The sequence below is a fragment of the Ovis canadensis genome, chromosome 15, assembly GCF_042477335.2.
Source record: "Ovis canadensis isolate MfBH-ARS-UI-01 breed Bighorn chromosome 15, ARS-UI_OviCan_v2, whole genome shotgun sequence".
NCBI classification, from domain to species: Eukaryota; Metazoa; Chordata; class Mammalia; order Artiodactyla; family Bovidae; genus Ovis; species Ovis canadensis.
In genome coordinates, this window is record NC_091259.1 from 84,278,144 (window position 1) to 84,291,828 (window position 13,685).

The window sequence follows — 13,685 nt, forward strand, 5'->3', positions numbered from 1 at the left end:
TGCTCTGGCACATAGGCAGTCAGGCCAGGGCCACAGGCAGGGAAGCACGCAGGGGCCAGAGCACGTCTGGCTGAGGAACAAGCCTAAGCGAAGCCAGGAGGTGGGAGAGAACAAGGGAAAAAGCCGGAAGCAAGACCAGACCAGGCGGCAAGGAGCCTTGAGCTGGGAGCCTGGGCTGGGAGCCGGGAGCCTGGGCTGCCTCCAGGAGCTACTGCAGGGCCTCCGCTGGTGTCAGGCAGGGAGTGTGGGCTTCCCAGGTGGTGCAGTGGTAACAGGTAACAGATCTACCTGCCAACACAGGCGATCGGCAGGTTCAGTCCCTGGGTCTGGAGGATCCCCTGGAGGAGGAAATGGAAACCGGTTCCAGTATCCTTGCCTGGGAAATCCCATGGATAGAGGAGCCTGGCGGGCTACAGGGGTCGTGGGGTCACAAAGGGTCGGACACGACTGAACAACTGAGCACACACCCGCACGAGGAGGGAGTGCGTTGCTCTCCTCCATGAGTGCAGACAGCAGACCAGGCCGACTCTGCGTTCCTGAGCCCTAAGTCTCAAGGGGCCACAGAGAAGTGAGAGACTCCATTGTCCCAAGCCTGGCCAAGGCCCGAGTAACAAAACCCCCAGGGTCCCCAGTCTCAGGAAACGGGCCGAACTGATTCCCACTTTCTGCGCAGCTTGAGCAGCCTGTATCCATTCCCACGCCAGCAAGTCCTCCCCATCCTTCTTCCCAGTGCCTGTCCTCCCTCAGTGCACCAGAAACCTCTGCCCAAGGCTCGGATTCCAAGGGACCTGCTGAGGTCCTAAGCCTTAGGAATAGCAGGACCCAGCCTCTAAGCAATTCCAAGCAGAGCAGGGACGGGCTGATCATCCAAAACCCCAGGAGCTAGCAACTCCTTCAAGGGGGTGAGGCGGGGATAGTTATTTTCTGCGTGTCCAGCACTGAACTGAGTGCCTCCACCCTTGTGGTCTCATGGAGCGGGGACAGTCATCTGTTACCCTGAGGCCCGAGAGGTTGATGACTTCCGCAGGGTCACACAGCTTGTAAGTCGGGAGCTGGGGCCTGGACCTGCTTTCTGGGGCTCTCGGAAGGGCTGGATCCCAGGGCAGGGGAAGGAGGCAGAAGGAAGAGGAGCCAAGTGTGAAGCAGACCAGGGGGCCGGGAGGACACAGGGGCCAAGGCGGTCAGAACTGGGGAGGAAGAGAGAGGCGAAAACAGGAGAAAGAGTCAAAGGAGGTGGTAGAGAGGAGTGGGGCGAGAAAGGGCGGGGTGGGGTGGTGGGGGACACAGGAGGGCGAGCGGGGACAGCGCCGGGGCTTCTGGAAGGCTGCAGGCCCTGACGAGCGGAGGCCCGCCTCCGTCTTCCACAGCAGAGGAAACGGGACCAGAGAGGGTCCGAGGTTTGCTGGAGGTCACCAGGAGCGTCTTGTTGACCCTGCGGCTCGAGGTTTTGTGGGCAAGAAATCAGTTTGAGATAAAAAAAAACAACAACAACAAAATTAGGTGCTCCAGGGAGTGAGAGGCAAAACTGTTTTTTATTTTTATCTTTTTATTTGTTGTTTCTTTCTGGCTGCGCTGGGTCTCTGCTGAGGCACGTGGACTCTCTAGTTGCGCTGCGTGGGCTCAGCTGCCCCACGGCATCATGCAAGGTCTCAGCTCCCCAACCGGGGGCTGAACTTGTGTTCCCTGCGTTGGAAGGTAGACTCTTAACCACCGGACCACCAGGGAAATCCCTGAAACAGTTCTTTAAATTATGTTAATGTTTGAATAGGTAATAGATACACATGGTACGAAATTCAAAAGGTAACAAAAGGGGAAATGGTCCTGTTCCCTGTTACCTGATTCTTGGATATTTTTTCTGGAGGAAGTCTAGCAGATAGAAGCACAGAGGCAGATAAATTCTTTTTAAAATTTCACACAGAAAGTAGCACACTGAACACACCGTACTTCACTTTGGTTGTTTTTTCCCCACTAAATCCATGTCCATGCCCATGCATATAGAGCCCTCTTGTTCTTTTTAATGACTGTATAGTATTCTACTGTTTGGGTAAACCGTGGTAGCTTCACATCCTGAGAGACCTCATTCATTCAAAAAACTGCAGGAAACATTATGTACAATTTAAAAGATAAAGCACACACATACGTAACCACCATCCAGGTCAAGAAATAAAACACTGTCAGCACTCCAGAAGCTTCCCCCAAATGTCCTGCCTCTCTCTAGAAGGAAGACTATCCTAACTTTTCCAGTAATTATTTCCATGTTTTCTTTACAGCTTTCCCACTTAAGTAAACATCTATAACAATATAGTTTAGTTTTTACCTTAACAGATTTTAATCTTTATATGAAGAGAATCATAGTGTAAATATTCTTGTTGCATGTAGCTGTGGTCCATTTTCATTGCCGTATAGCATTCCATTGCTGAAAAACAGCTATTTAACGAGTCTCTTGCTGATGGATATTCAGGTCATTTCCAGTCTTCTGCTATTACAAATAACACTGCAATAGGCAAAATTTGCTAATTTACACACATGCAAGTGTACGTCTAGGATAAATGCCCCAAAGTTGAAATACTGGGTCAAAGAGTAGCGCTTTCTTTTTTGCAGGAAAGCTAGAGAGGAGTGTCTACTGGAATAGTTGGGGGAAGATGGGGGTGAAAGTTCATTGCCAGGACTGGCGGGATTGCCATGCTGGCTCCAGGCGGCAGTCCTCACGCCTTTACCTCTGCTTGTTTCTAAAAAACATCCTTCAGCTGTAAAGAACAAAACCCACTTTTCTGCCTTACACGAGAACCATGTAGGAGAAAGGCCTGCTTCTGCAGAAGCAGATGTTCAAAGGGTGAGACACTACAATGTTACAAATTCTTTCTCTGTATTTAATTTTCCAAGTCTAATCTTGACAGTTAAGAGATCTGACAGTGAAAAGAAAATCACCACAACCAAATACAGGCTGAGTCAAAAATCTTTGTGCACCTCCCTGCAGACACTAATAAATAGTATCAGGAATTACCTAAAACAGAAACAAAAACTCCTTCAATTATAAGTAATATTGAAAATGCCACAGCTTTCTATCTTAACTCATTGGAAAAGAGACCAGATGGTTATTTAGACGCTATCAATGCAGGCGCCCAGATAGTTCTTTAATTTTTAAATTTTCCTTTTCATTTTTTTTTTATTGAAGTACCCACAGAAATTTTTGACTTACCTTTTTTGAAGTCAAAAGAGACATTTTTTTCAGTTGATATAAGTGATGTATATAACATTTTATTAGTTTTAGGCTTCGTACTGCATGCATTCTTAAGTAAATAGGTAGATAAACACGGGCTTCCCAGGTGGCTCAGCAGTAAAGAATCTGCCTGCCAATGCAGGAGACACAGGTTCGATCCTTGAGTTGGGAAGATCCCCGGGAGGAGGAAGGGGCAACCCACTCCAGTATTCTGGCCTGGGAAATCCCATGCCCAGAGGCGCCTGGTGGGCTACAGTCCATGGGGTTCTCAAAAGAGCCGGACACGACTGAGTGCTTAAACAATGAGACACACATGGAGATACTGTTGCATGGTCTTGAGTAAAGGGTCTCCCTACTTATCCTCCCATCAGCAGCCCGGGGGGAGCGCTGTTCCCACCCCCGCTGGACAAGTGGGTGGCCACACAGGGCTGGGCCCTGCAGAGAGGGCCAGGCGGTCAGGCAGGCCTGGGTGGAGGAGCGCTGGGTGGCCTTTGCCTGCACTGGGCTGGGCGACTGCTGGGGTAGGCTGGGTGCTATTGCAATCACAAGGCAGGCAGGCAACAGGAAACATGGGGCCCACGTCCTCGACGCTGAGTGCACATGGGGGAGCATCGTGGTCCCTTCTCTCGCAGGCCCCTCAACCTCAGCCCCAAAGAGCTCCAGACGCCCTCCACACTTGCGAGCGACTAGTCCCGGCGGGGCACGTGGGAGGACTCAGGCCTCACACAGCGAGCTGGGAAAGGTGACCAGAAAGAGCTGAGCCCGTGTACAGAAATGGCCGTCTTGCAACTTCCTCTCACGGTTGAGACACCGGGAGGGGCTCCTTGGGCCCCTCCAAGCTCTGAGCTCTGGTCCAAGCACTGGGCTGGCTCTGGAGCACGTTAGGACATCTGACAAATATTTGCTCAGGGACTCCAGGGGTCAGGCGACCAAACAGGCAAAGGCCCCTGTCCTCCTGGGGCTGATTCTGGAGCAGGTGGGGTTGGGGGGTGGGGGGCAGGGGACACACGGAGCAGGCGAGAAGGAGGCAAGCCCTATAGGAAAGGGGATTGCCCAGCTTAGGGCTGCGGCAGTGCGGGGGGCGGGGCGCATCTGCAGTGTGAAGGGGAGCAGGGCAGGCCTCGTGGAGAAACGGAGAATGGGGTCACTGAACCACCCCTGGGAACAAGTGGACAAACCAGCCAAGCAGACACCTGGGAGAAGAGCTCCAGGCGAGGGGACCAGCAAGGGGCCCGTGTGAGCAGAGCCGGGGTGTGGGGGAGAAGGTGAGAGGCTTGGGGAGGGGGTGGGGGACGGTGAGGGACGCATCGTGTGGAATCTGGTCCTCACTCCGGGAGAACAGGAGCATCACCGCAAAGTTCACATTCTCATTCAGATCTGAACCTGGGGCTCTTATCATCCCCCCTGGGACAGTCGAGGAAACTGAGGCTCAGAAGGGGGTCCATGACTCAGCCAACTGAGAGACAGGCGAGGCTTAAACCAGGTCTGCTGGAGACCCGGGTGGTACCCAGGGCAGGCGCCCATAATGTGCCAGGGGCTGGGACCAAGGAGACCAGCACTACCGGCTGAGGCCCTCATCTCCCGGCATTAACTCGCCCCACCTCCCATGACCCTGTGAATTTAGTACCAGTACCGTTTTACAGACAAGGGTCATGGGGTTCAGCTGACGAGGGGCTGCCCAAGGACACACAGCTGGCCCAGGGGTGTGTGGGGTGGCCCTGGGGCGTGTGCTTCCGCGGCTGCCTCCATCCCGAGTTTCCCCCGTGGGTGCTTTCCTACCTAAAAGTGCTCCTTGGCTCTGGTTGGTTCACAGGCTGAAATCCAAAGCTCTGAGTCCTGGGCTAGAGTCCGCCACCCTCCCCCTCAACACCCTGGCCAGCCTTTCCCACCCTCCCCCACCCCGAGTGGACCAGCCCTGCCCCCACCTCCAGCCCAAAGACACTACTCAACATTCCCAGAACCTCTTTCTCAATCTCCCACGGCCTTTGCTCACAGTCCCACCCCCTTTCACACTCGAAGGCCTCCGCCATCTTTTTTTTTTCTCCTCCATCTTTTGAGGGCTCGCCTCCTCCAGGCTAAGATGCTCCCTTCCCAGGTCACACCTCCATCTTTCCCCCGCCCTGCTGAGTCTCTCCTGGCACTCTGCACCAGCCCCTGCCCACCTCCGCACTCCCCCCCCACACTCCTACCAGCTCGCTGGTGCCAGGGGCTAAGCAGCAGAGGTCTCCAGAGTGGCCTGATCTCCGCCATGCCCTGAATCTCAGCTCTCCCCCCACAGCCTCCTCCACACCCTTGTCTCCTGTTGACCAGGCCTTTCAGACGGGGAGCTCACCTCCTGGCCACATCACTCAGCCTCCGGCACCTCAAACCCACCGCCACCCACAGCGACTTCCTCCTGCTCACCACGGGCAGCACCCGCCCTGCTCGCTCAGTGAGGACAGGAGCCACTCCCCCCAACTCTGCAAGGCCCCCCCCTCTTCTGTGGAGCCCCCGACACCATCCCCTCCTATCTAGGCACCCCTGGATCCTTCCCTACCACTGGCTGTGTAGCCCCTTCCCCTCCCCAAAGCTCAGAGGCCTTGATTCTGTAGAGGTGCCAACAAGACTCAGCCGCAGCATGGTCCAGAAGGCAGAAAGAGACAATCTGTGTGAGCCTTCCCCTTGTATACAGTAGGCTTCCAATTAGTGCACGTTTCCCTCACTGGCCTCCACAAATGCTGAGTGACCCTCGTGGAGGTTAGAGTACGGTTCTAGAGACCTTGATTTCAAATCCTTTCCTTGCCCTGTGTTTGCCGTGTGGCTGAGGGCAAGTCACTTCTCAGAGCCTCAGTATCGTCATCTGTAAAATGGGGGCAACAGCAGGATACACCCCAGGGGGCTGCGAGCATTAGAGACCGCACTGGATATGTTTTTATCTGATGCGCACACCCGCCATCCCTCTGGAGGAGGTAGGCTCAGCCCTATCTCCAAGGGCTCAGGACCTCTGCGGTCCTCAGTTCCTTGGAAGCTCCCACCCCCTGGCCTTTCCAAAGCCTCCTTGGAAAAGCTGAGCAACGTGAGGAGCCGAGAAGCTGTCGGACGAGAGCCTTGAGAGAGCAGCCTCTCGCCCTCCTTCACCCTGCCTGCCCTTCTCCCCTTCTCCCTGCCTGAGCAACCAGCTCTCGGGAGAAGCCTTAGGGGCCCCAGGTCTGGAGTAGGGATGCTGTGGTACGAAAAGGGCCAGCGTGTCAGACATTTACGGCACAGGGATTGATCTTATTAGATGAGAAATGGGCCTCAGAGCCAACCCTTATACCGCTCCAGGCCGGAAAGCAGAAAGAGCCAGAATCAGAGTCGGACCAGGCTTATCTTATTCCACAGTCTGTGCTGCTCTCAGCCCAAAGCTGCCCCAGCGTGCGTGCCGGGAGCCAGCAGGACAGGGGTCTCTGTGCCCGGTGCGTGAGTGGGAGGGTGCTGAGGGGGCCAGTGAGTGAGGCGCTGACTTCGTTTCCAGGCTGTGGGATTCCAGGCTAGTCTGAAGCAGACTAGGGGTCCCTGGGCAAGTGCGAGGGGCAAGGAGTAGACAGGCCTGGACCCGGAAGGAGTTAAATGCATTAGGGGCCTGGGTGAATCAGAGGCTCCGCAGGGTGAGATGGAAATTCCCTGTGCATGGCGTGTGGTCACCCAGAAAAGGGAAACGGTGCTTTTCGGAGCAGAGGACGGCGGGGGCTCCAGCCCGGGAGCAGATGCCTGCCTGGGTGGGGCTGGCGAGGGCGTCGTGACCAAGGAGGCCTGGCTTCCGGGTAGGAAGAAGGAGGCAAGGAGCCATGAAGCTAGGCCAGGCCTGGTCATACTATGGTATGTCCATGGGCCCTGACAGATGAATAGGAGTTCACCGGGCCCAGAGGAAGAAAGGGCACTTGACTTGAACTGTGGGAACCACTAGAGCCCAGGCCCAGGGATGGGACTCGGCATGGAGAGCCTGTCCTCCCGGCTTTTGTTGGGAACCTCTTTCCTATCCCACCTGAGGGGCCCCTCCTTACCCCGGGAAGCACCCGTCACCTTCTCCTGGGGTCCCCCAGCCTCAGTCTCCCTCCCAGAGTCCTCAGCATCTTGTCACTCATCTGCCTTCCGCATAGGACTGTGGGCAGGCGCCATGTCCTGGCTCCAGAGACAGTTTGCACCTGCTGCGGCTGGCATGGAGTGGGTGCTCTGTGCCCGAGGACTGACAATCCACGGAAGAGGATTCTGACATTCAGAGCAGTTAGGTGAAACGCAGCCCACTGCCTGGGGCTGGGGTGAGGGTGGGAGCCAGGGCTCTGCTTCAGCTGGGACTTGGTGGGAGGCATGGAGTGGGGCAGGCAGAGCCTCCTCCTGGGGCCGCGGAGGGGGACCTGGGCTACTGACGACCAGGTCTGGCAGCTCTGGGGTCTAAGGCCTGCGTCCCCCTAAAGCTTCATGCCAGCCTGGCTTCCTGCCTTGTCCCTGGGGCTGGGAAACTTGTGTCCTCCCTGGGAAGGAGACGGGTGGATGAGATGGAGCCAGAGCCAGTCAGATGGACAGACAAGGGGACTGGGTGTCGGGAAACCCTGACTCCTGGTCCAGACACTTGCCCGCTGAGTAGCCTGGGACACGCGCCTTGCCCTCTGCGCCCCAGCATCCATTTCTGATGGAGACGGTGGGACAGTCTCTATCTGGGGACGAAAAGAACCAACCCGCTCTGCACCATCGTGAGACAGCTTGTTCATGATTTGAAACGGGTGTCCCATGCGCTGTCTTCTGTCTCTTCCTAGAACAATCCTCTGCTGCAGCGCCAGTCCTGCCTGTGGTTCCCAAGCAGCAAGAGCCGTGGTCTCAGGCCCAGCGTCCGTCTGTCCCAGCTCAACTCTGCCCCGCAAGAGGGCCTGTGACCTACACCAGCCGGACGAGGGGGCTGAAACCCAGCTCAAAGACAGTAGATGGCTGGGGCCTCCTGCCCAGAAACAAGCCCCCTGGAAGGCCCCGGGTGCCCCCAGGCCCACCGAAGCACCCCAGATTCCTTGCCCCCAGCATCCCCACCCCGGGAAAGGTCAAGGAGCCGCTGGAGCGGCTACCGTAGGGCAGGGCTGAGCAGCGTCATGGCGGCCATTGGGGCTGGAGCTTTTCCACTCACGAAGGGGAACTGAGAACTGTGGGAATGTGCTTCGGGCAGGCCAGAGTGGGCCGGGCCCCGCTGGGAGGGGGCTGCTCCAAGGAGCCCAGGCTCATGGGGTCCTGGGGGCGGTGAGGAGTTGAAGGGGACCCCCCCACCTCCAAGCAAGTGGCTGAGGGGCTGGGGACAGGGCGGGGGAGGGTCACTGCGAGGTCCTGGCAGGTTGTCCAGAGAGAGCTGGCCGGGGCAGTGGGAGGCTGGGGAGCTGTGTGGGGAAGGAAAGAGGAAGCCATGCGGAGCGGGGGAGGGGGCCGCGGGGGATGGAGTGGGGGCCGGGGGGCCTGGAGCCACTCTGGCCGCAGCCACTTCGCTTCTCCCGGTTTCGGTTTGTAAATAGCTGCTGGCTCCGTGCGGGCGGGATGGGCCCTGCCCCTTCTGTGGCCTGTATCCAGGCAGGTCCAGGTCTGAGCAGCGAGCTGCACAGACTCCCGCCCTGGGTTTGAGGACCCCCACTGTGGGAATCGAGGCTGGCCTGGCCTTTGGCCTTGATGGGCAGGTTCTGGCGGGCCCAGTTCTGGGCAGCCCCAACCTGTGGTCACTGAGGTAATACAGCTGGGGTAGAACTTGATGACTTGGCCAACACTGGGCTTATTTATAACTGGGCCTCCGTGGGCAGAAGAGCAGCTGCGGAGCCGCCAACTCAGCACTTGGGCTGAGCCCAGGCACCAAGGCAGGGGACGGGATGGCAGAGGCCAGGCAGGCCTCCCGGCCCCTCAGGCTGAGCACCAGGGTCTTGGGACTCTGGAGGCCTCTCTGGCTGGAACCAGTCCTTGGCCATCCGCGATGGACAGGCCTTGAGACTGAGGAGAAGCCACTTAAGAAGTGGGCCCCTCAGAACCTCCTGGGCCGAGCGGGGTGGCTGAACTCAGTCAGTGGACCGGTCAGTTCCCCCAGGGGCACCCAGGCCTCGGCCTTCCTGCAAAGAAATTCTTCCTCCAGACGTCAGATGCTGTCAGCAATCTCCACAAGCAGCCAAGTCATCTGCCCTCCCCTTCTTGCAAGAGCAGCTTGAAAACAAAACAAAACACATTCGGGGAAAAGGCAATGCCAAGTTCCCAAGGCCTGGCCCTGGTGGTGGAACCTCCAGGCACCTGACTCCTGGAGAAGGCTCCGGGCCCTCCTGAGGCCCACGTGTCATGCCTCACAGGCACCCACCTCCTTGCCGGACAGACGGGAAGGGCTGGCCCTGCCCCTAGCCCTACTCATCTTTCTCCTGAGAGAGAATGTGAGGGCGTACCAGACCCTTTCCTAACATTTGCAGGAATACAGAGGATCCGGAGATCTTTCTCCTGCTCTGAACCCTTCCGAGTCAACCTTGTCAGCCACCATTCTCCGTCTGTCCCATCCACAGCCTGTCTCCCTAACCTGGTCCTGGCCTTTCCCGGCCTCCACACCTCAGTTGGAAGTCTGGTTTCCCCAGCAGCTGTGCTCTCCCCAGTCTCTCCAAACCCCTCTCTGTTGAGGCCTATGCCAAGCCCCACCTCGGATGGTCCCAGGCTCAGGGCCCATCTTGACCTCAAAGCTGAGGCTCTTGGGATGGAAAAAATCAAGGAAGGTCAGAATTGGGGCTGAAATGGGTGAGGGATTTTAGACTCTGAGTACCATGATCACCTCACGTGAAAAAGGAAAACCAAGGCCTGGGGTGGGTCAGGGATGGCCAGAGGCACTCAGAGAACAAAGGACAGAGCTGAGACCAGAGCTCCCATCCCTGGACCTCCGACCCTCTGGACCACCTGCTCAGCCTTGGGCGGCAGCCCTGCCTGGCCCCTTCCTCTTGGCGGAAGCTGCTGGAGATGGGAGGCATGGGGCCCCTGGGGTTGGGGGGTAACTCGGGCCGTCTACTGCCTGGGTCGGGGCCTGGGGTGCGGGCCCACTCAGGCCCCTCTGGGCAGAGTCGGCGGGCCGCCCTGCCTGGAGCCACCCCGGCTGCAGCTGCCCCTGTTTCCACATCGGCAGCAGCAAGTCCGGCGCCTGAGAAAACAGGAAGCACCCAGTCACCACAGGAAGCGTGTGTGCGCAGCCTCCCCGCCCCCGGGCCATTGCAAAACGCCAACAGCCCCGTTACCACAGGCACCACACCGCGGCGGCCCGGGACGCTCGGGCCGCTAGGTCCGCCCCGGGGGCCGGGCCATCGGACTTCAGCCCTCAGCTGCCTGGCCCCGGCCTCGAGCCGATGTCCAACGGGCGCAGGGGCGCGGCCTCGAGGAGCCCGAGGCCTGGGCTGCGGGCCTCCCGCCTTCCTCTGGGTGCTCAGCCCCATCCCCCAGAGGCGGCTGAACCAGGCCCCCCTGGCCGTCGAGAAATCAGAACATGGGGTCAGGGGTCACAGAGAAGCCGCCTCTCCCGCCTAAGGGTTAGCACGGGAGGACTCTTTGACGGCCTTCGACCTGACCGGGCTCCATCCGCCAGCCTCCCGAGGCCGCAGCCTCAGAGCCCGCCACCCCCACAGCCCCTGGGAGCTGTCTGCCGTCAAGCCCACACCTGCCACACCCTCTCGGCCGGCCCCAGCCCTTCCCGACCGAGACTGTGCCCGCCCCTGGGGTCCTGCCCCCGGGCCAGCCTTGGGGGCGCCGGGACGGGGGTGGGAGTCGGGGCCCCCCCTCAGCCGCCCTACCTGCCTGCCCCGACTCACCTCTCCGCGACGGGCTCGCCCTTTGGAAGGAGAGGGGAGTCCCACAGGGCCTGCACTGCTCCAGCCCCGCGGACAGCGAGGAAAAGAGAAGAGAGCAGAGCATTTCATGGCTATAATAAATCAAAGGGGGAAGTCGGAGCAGGAGAAATAAGAAACTTCCCTACCCTGGGCACAGGGACCTGCCAGGCTGCAGCCCCCGGCACCCCATGGCTTTCCCTCCTCCTCCCTGCATCCCTGGCGGGGGGGCCCCGGATCGGGTGCCTTCTCCTAGGCTGAGGTACCCCACCCATCCGGAGGTCCCCTGGGAACCCTGGAGGCCCAGCCTCTCTCAGCGATGGGCCTCAGTTTCCTCCAAATGGGCATGGGGAGATTCAACAAGGCTGTTTGTTCATCTGGAGAGGCAAGGGCTTAGACTGCCCTATACATACAGCTGAAGATGGGCAGGGCCCCTCTGGACAAGGACCCTCAGGGCATGAAGAGGGGGGAGTGAAGCATCTGAGAAGTCCCAAGTGGGCTGGGCTGGACAAACGTCTGTGAAAGGAGACGGGAGAGCCGAAGCAAGAGTCAGGAGCATGGAGTGGAGGTGGGGAGAGCCCTAGACTGTGAGAACAGGCAGGATGGTGACCTCAACTCTGTCCCTGCACTTTCTCAAACCAGACCAGGGGCCCAGGGCCTGGGGTCCACAGGGCAGGCCCCAGATACATGCAGTCACTGAAGACATCACGTCTTCCTGGAGTGTCCACGCAGGTGGAAACTGAGTAGAAACTGATTTTTTTTAAGTGTGTGTGGGGTGGGGGATCCCACCTCTTTAACAGAATACAAATCTATATGAATTTTTAAGACAAGAAGAAGGAATTTCAGAAATAGGTTGGCTAGTTTGGGCCTTGTGAGCAACGCCTCCAGCTTCCCCCGCTGTTGGGGTGTCTTTACTGGAACCCTCCTGAGATGGCAGGCTCACTCCCCTTTACTCCAGGGGTCTCTGCTCTCAGAGCAAATGCTTTGGGCCCCACCTGGGCTCCCAGCCCCCAGGCTATCCCGGCAGTGTCTCCTGAACAGCTGGCAGCCTAGAGCTCGGGGTCCTAGGAGACAGCAGCAGGGCCCAGGATCCCTCTGCACCTCTGAGATCACGCTGCTTCACTCAACTTCATCAGGCAGATAAGATAAGAAAGTGGCTGTGACTGTTGGGGAGTCCAGGCTGCAGAGCCAGACAGATTGGGGAGCCTGCAGTGTGTGACCCTGGGAAAGTGATCTCGCCCCTTGGAGCCTCGGTTTCCCCACTGGGGAAAGGCCTCACTTGAAAGCCGGTAATGTAGGACAAAGGAGGTCATGGTCTGGGGCCTCACAGTGACCGTGTGGCCAGCAACGTACACTGTCTCCTCCCAGAAGCCCCCACTTCCTCCCTCCTTTCCCTTTCACCTGCCTGAGAACCTCTGCTCCCTGCTCTTCTCTGCACGCCCAGGGCCCCTGACCTCCCTCTGACCTGTCCTGATCTGGGAGAGTACCAGAGCTGGGGTTCCCAGCCCTACCCCAAGGCACTCCATCTGTGAGGCAAGGTCCTTGGAGGCTCAACTCTTGCCCTGGCAGGACTCCCCACTTCTACTCACATACTTCCTGCCCTCCCAAGACACCCGCTTTCATCCCCAGACAGCCACACGGTTTGACCAACAGGTAGTGTTGACCAGGCACTCTGTGCACTCCATATCTTATAATCCTTGCAGTTGGAAGTATTCTTATCCCCATTTCACAGATGAGGAAACTGAGGCTCAGAGAGGAAGAGGGATTGGTGTGAGGTCAGCTGGCTACAGAGGGGCAGCTCTGAGCTGAGAACTCAGTTCTCTCGTCTATTAACCCAGGAGAAATCCTAAGCAAACCGTGAGGCGAAGCAGTACCTCTTTGTTTGGAAGAATCTGAGTCCTTTGGGATGTCACTGTTGTCCAGGCTCACGTGTGCATGCATGCGAAGTAGCTTCAGTTCAGTTCAGTTATTCAATCGTGTCCGACTCTGCCACCCCATGAACTGTAGCACACCAGGCTTCCCTATCTAGTAGCTTCAGTTGTGTCCAACTCTTTGCAACCCCATGGACTGTATATAGCCCACCAGGCTCCTCTGTCCATGGGATTCTCCAGGCAAGAGTACTGGAGTGGGTTGCCATGCCTTTCTCCAGGAGATTTTCCAGACCCAAGGAAAGAACCCATGTCTCTTACATCTCCTGCACTGGCAGGCAGGTTCTTGGTTCACAGTCATGACCTATTCCCAGTTCCCCGGCTCTGTCTCCATCCCCAGAGTCTCCTGCTTCTCCTGGTTCAGGCTGCAGTATGCTGGAGTTAGAAAAATTCCAGCCTCAGGTGACCATAAGATCAGAGATTATAAAATCCAGAAAGGTGAGCAGCCTCCTGAATCAAATGCTCCCCCTGGCTCCCTGCCCTGTGTACGCACACCTAGTAGTGGATGGAGACAGGCCCAAGGGGGCAGTGTTCCCTGGTGGTTAGAACCAGGGCCTTGCTGCCAGACATTCATGGGGTCTAAATCTCAATTTTGCAACCAGAGACATACCAGTCCACCCCCCAGTGCATAAGTGACAACCCTAATATGGAGAGAAAGATGCCTCTCCTGACCTGGAGATTTCACAGAAGGGAAATTTGCTTCTAAAGGCCAAAGGCTCA

The 13,685-nt window shown here is 57.7% G+C and overlaps 2 long non-coding RNA genes across 2 annotated transcripts; one reads left to right on the forward strand and one right to left on the reverse strand.

Annotated features, from left to right (window-relative positions):
- Positions 1 to 1,496: 1,496 nt before the first annotated feature.
- LOC138420710 (uncharacterized) lies at positions 1,497 to 11,160 on the reverse strand. The gene is made up of 3 exons (XR_011249291.1): positions 11,023 to 11,160; positions 2,318 to 2,494; positions 1,497 to 1,683 (listed from the first exon to the last, which is right to left on the reverse strand). It is a non-coding gene; the product is annotated as an uncharacterized lncRNA (long non-coding RNA).
- Positions 4,167 to 9,689, forward strand: LOC138420711 (uncharacterized). The gene is made up of 3 exons (XR_011249292.1): positions 4,167 to 4,485; positions 7,339 to 7,462; positions 7,993 to 9,689. It is a non-coding gene; the product is annotated as an uncharacterized lncRNA (long non-coding RNA).
- Positions 11,161 to 13,685: the final 2,525 nt, after the last annotated feature.